Here is a 5,270-nt window from a genome sequence, read left to right on the forward strand (position 1 = left end):
GTTTACGACTCTTATTTCTTAAAAAAATAATTTTTAATCCTATTTTGGTTTAGCATTGAGAAGGTTTTCAAGATGTTCCGGGCATGAGGTTTTTTTTTGTATATTTTTCTGTATAAGTAGTACGGTGGCTCAGTGGTTAGCAGCACTCGGTTCTTGGGCTCCGATCTGACCAAGAACAACATCTGCATGATGTTTTTACGTTCCCCTTGTCTTTTTGTGGGTTTCCTCTAGTTTCGTCAGTTTCCTTCCACGTTCCAAAAACATACTGAGATGAATTGGTTTCCTATTAAAGGGATTTTACCATTAAAAACCTTTTTTTTTTTCTCATTGACACGACAGAATAGCCTTCAGAAAGGCTATTCTTCTCCTACCTTTCGTTGTCTTCTCCACCCCACCGTTCAGTTAAAATCACGTTTTTCGGCAGTATACAAATGAGTTCTCTCGCAGCATTGGGGGCGGGCCTCAGCGCTCAAACAGCACTTTGGGCGTCCCCAATACTGCGAGAGAACTCTCCAGTGCCTCCTCCATCTTCTTCAGGAACGGTGTCTTCACGCGTCTTCCTCCGGGGGTCGGCTTCAAACTTCCAGGGCAAAGGCGACTGCGCCTGCCAGTCACAAGAAAGTGACCACTTACAATACTGTGTTAGCGACCATTTTCTTGTGGCCGGCGGGCATGCCCTAGGCCAGAGGCCTAGAAGTTTGAAGCCACCGCCGGAAGAAGACACGTGAAGACCCTGTTCCTGAAGAAGATGGAGGCGGCGCTGGAGAGTTCTCTCGCAGCATTGGGGACGCCCCCAGTGGTGTTTGAGCGCTGGAGCGCACCCCCAGTTCGGCGGAAGAACTCATTTGTATACCAGCGAAAAACGGGATTTTAACCGAACGGTGGGGCGAAGAAGACATCGAAAGGTAGGAGAAGAATAGCCTTTCTTAAGGCTATTCCGTCGTATCAACGAGAAAAAAAAGGTTTTTAATGGTAGAATCCCTTTAAATTATTTGTAATGTTTTTGAAATATTGGGAGGCCCATTGGGAACAGGGATAACAATTTGTGTACAGCTGTAGGCATTTTAACACTATAAGAGCAACAGAAAATGCAACAAGCAACAACCTTGGAGCAACAAGGATGCTACCAGTGCTCCAATCTTGGTGCTCCAAATAGTTCATTTGCATATTGACAAAAACTGCAATATCTTGACAATGGAGGCAGTGATGCACAAGTGGAGAACACTGTTTGACACAGGTGACCTTATCTGTGGGGCGGTGTTGATATGCTGGGTTGTGGTGACACAACTTTTTATGCAACTTTTTGGAAATCTGGAAGGCCGTATCAAAAATCCCAGATCTATGTCAATGTATATTATGAATGTAAAGTGGTTTTCAAACTAAATTCAATGGCTAAGCATCTGGAACCCAAGGCTCTGGTCGGTCAAATCTCCGGCTAAGACTTTAGTTTTACACTTCCTGACTCCTTCATAAATGGGTATGGGGGCACTCGTCCACATTAGGGAGAGTGTTCGCCTACATAGGCAGTACGGAGACTTACAAGTCATTCCTGCTCCGCTAGGGATTATGGGTAAAAAAATATGCAAATCTAGTCTCCTGGATGGAATTAGGAGAACAGAGTGCACTCTGTACACCACCCTATAGAGGGCAGCATCCTTAACATCATGAACGACTCAGTTATAAAGTCTTTTAATCATAATGTGGATTTAATTGCTAAATCAGTATTTCTGTCCCAAAAGGAACAGATTCCCAACTATGGACAGTGCTGTTTCGGCCTATTGGCCCATCCTCAGCATAGTGTAGGGATACTGATTTAGCATGGTGAGAGACTATAGACCAGGGTATGGGGGCACTCGTCCACATTAGGGAGAGTGTTCGCCTACATAGGCAGTACGGAGACTTACAAGTCATTCCTGATCCTTCATAAATGGTCAACCATGTTCAGACAGAAGCAATGGACATCCTATAATTCATGAATAAACTTGTTGAGAAAGCAGAGACGTTGCCTAACAATGCAGAAGGACTAAAGTGTCGCCCACCCCGCAAGAGGAACTTGGCTCAAGTCACTTGTTCCGAAGATATTCCTAGAATTAGGATTTGGAAAAAAATTGGAGATACTACCAACTCTACAGTCCAGCCATTACCACCACAACTACCACCAGGCTGCTGCACCGGCTAGAGATGTCTCCTTCTTTACTCAACATATCCACGTGTGTCGTGACATTAGCAGCTTTTGAACGCAACAGGATTTCGAGATATTGTATCACAAAGTGATATGATATTGGTCACCCATTGGCCGACTCTCAATGGCGTGTCTCCGTATTGTATTGGATTAGTTTCCCAATTTGGGAACACCTGATATTCTAAACCTGGATTCAGGGGTCATACCCCCAACGATCACATTTTCCTTGGAAAAATTCTATCGTAAACGATACGAAAAAGGCAACATGATCTGGATACAGTTTTTTTTGCATTTTTTTTTGCATTGTTTTTGGTTGTCATTGGTTTCGAACTTACTTGAAGTGTTGAGCACTTTCCTGACCATTGTCGAGCAGGCCACTCGTTGTTGGCGCACGCCCTTACTCAGTTACTTTCACCAAATGGCTCTTCCAATGAAAATACATTCACTTAACTAAATTGTTATTAAAAAGAGAAAAAATTGGTCCTTTTCATAGTTTTGTTAAATTAAGAAGGATCCAGATGTTTTATCCAAACCTAATGAAGAGGAAATCTGATTATGTGATAGAATGAAATACATAGCACACATTGTATCGGGGAAGGAACACGGTGTAAGGGGAGTTTATACAGATTTTTATGTTGCTTGGTCATGTACGATATAAATCAAGTAAAGCCTCCGGAGGAAATGGAAAATGATTGAATGGAAAGGAATAGTAAACAGATGGGGTCGTCTCGTGTCCCCTTTGTTCTATTCGGGTCGGAGCTGTCAGAAAATGGGGGAAAGGACAACACGGTGGCTCAGTGGGTAGCATTGCAAAGCTGGAGTCCTGGGTTCGAATCCTGCCAAGGACAACATCTGCAAGGAGTTTGTATGTTCTCCCCGCGTTTTCTGTTCAATATGGAGTTTGCGCCATTTACATAGAGCCATAGATACATTTCAAGGAAGTGATTCCCAACATGGGTGCCTTGGAAACTCACCAGGCTGGGAAGATAACTGCATGCCTTGCTGGAACATTATCTATGTCCTTAGGATGTTTTTTTGTATTTTGGTAAAATTTTTGGTAGGGGTGCCCCAAAGAATCCTTTTTTTCCAGGGGTGCCCTGAGTCTGAAAAGGTTGTGAAGCGCTGCTCTAGGGGATATAATACAATGAGGATAATTACTGAGGAGCCAACCGGAGAGAGCATTACTAGTCTACAATGGGGGACCACGTGCCCTGGATGAATACAGCAATAAATTCCACTTCTGTTGGACTGATGAAGAATCCAGCGTACAGTCTCATTCACACAGGGAACTCAGGGGCCACTATTTTTTCATTGGTGGGGTTCCCAGTGGTTGGACCAACAGCGATTAGGTAGGTAGATTGGTCATAATTTCTGACTATGGAAAATCTCGTTAAACAAGGAACTTTCACCTCCTACACCAACCACTTTGCATTCTTCAATAGCTGCCTCTCCACTAAATCTGGCACAGAATTTTTTCTCTAGCCCCCACCATTCCTGAGTAATCACTGCAGTTAGTTACAACACCGAACGTCACCAGCAGGCTCTCTACTGTCAACATAGAGTGATTTAGGTCACCAAGCCAGTGCTCCCGACTAAACAAAATACCTAAGGGCTAGGGTTGAGCGATCGAGATCAGGAAAGATTAGATCCCAATCAGCGATCGAGCAAAATTCACGATCGGGATCGGCTGGAAAATGATCGACAATCGGATTTTAAAAACAATCCTGAAATCTCAAGATCGGCTCAACCCTATTCATAAATATTTCATTACTAGGGTTGAGCGATCGGGATCGGGAAAGATCGGATCCCTCGAGCAAATTTCACGATCGGGATCGGCTGGAAAATAACCGGAAATCAGATTTTAAAATCAATCCTGAAATCTCAAGATCGGGTCAACCCTACTAAGGGTCATTAGTTCCTAAACTACAAAGTTTTTAGTCACCAAATCATATAATACTCACCAGTGGCTCCACCCACATACAGTATAATGCTCTCTGCAGTGACACCCACATACAGTATAATGCTCTCCCCCTACAGTATATATGATGTTGTCCCCAGTGCCCCCCCCCCCCATATATATAATGCTCGCCCTAGCGCCTCCAAATTATTTATAACACTGTCCCACCCTTAAGAATGTTGTCCCCATTTATAATGCTTTCTCCAGTACCTCCCTCTCCTTTATAATGCTCTCCCCGCCATTCTTGAACAATCAGTGCTGTTATTTTCTGCTCCCAATATGGTAATTAAGCTCTCTGTTGTCAAGTGGGCGGCCCTGGGCTAGAGCAGATAATCTGAGACTGCCCATCTGGCAGTAGAGAACCTACATACTATAATGGGTGCTGAAACTAACAGCATAGATTGTTTGGGAATGTTGGCTATAGGAAATATTCCAACTGTGCCGGAATCTGTAGAAATTAAGAACTGGGGGAGGTCAAAGAGGGACAGAGTTTTTGTAGAACAGGTGCCAATGAAATTTGGAATAAAAATCCTGCATTTGCCCATGATTTGCACCGTTCTACGTGTGTTACGGGTATGGACGTTTCCTTGGGGCACTGTAGCCTACACTTGGTATACATTAAAAATTACTCTAAAGTTAATGACTGAAAATCAACTATCTGAACCAAAATGTACCATAAATAGTCCAGATTCTGTAAATTCCAGATGGCTCCATTAAACAAACACAGAAAAAACCACAAGATTTTGTAAATCCGCTTTCTGGCGAGTGATTTCTATCCAGTCCATATTGTACTTTCTCTTGTAAAGCTCTAATCCTGATCTGTAGAAATTCTGTTTTTATTGGGAGCGTGTCTGGAAATGAATAATGGAAAATCCTGTAGCATCCACGTTCTGCTTAGATAATCGAATGCTATGGTTGGTATGTAGCGAATACAGCGCCAGAAGAAGGTCGTAGTCCGCGGCGGACACTGGGAGAATGGAATGAAAACTGCAAGCATGTCCATTATAATCTGTGGCAGATGTCTGCATGCCAGGTTTTAAAGGGGTTATGTCAAAAAGGCAACCCAGTTTAACTCTTCAGATCTGACTTAAAGGGAGTATCACCAGAACCAGCAAATCACCCCAGCCCTGC

Source organism: Leptodactylus fuscus, chromosome 3 (genome assembly GCF_031893055.1).
Source record: "Leptodactylus fuscus isolate aLepFus1 chromosome 3, aLepFus1.hap2, whole genome shotgun sequence".
In the NCBI taxonomy this organism is placed as follows: Eukaryota; Metazoa; Chordata; class Amphibia; order Anura; family Leptodactylidae; genus Leptodactylus; species Leptodactylus fuscus.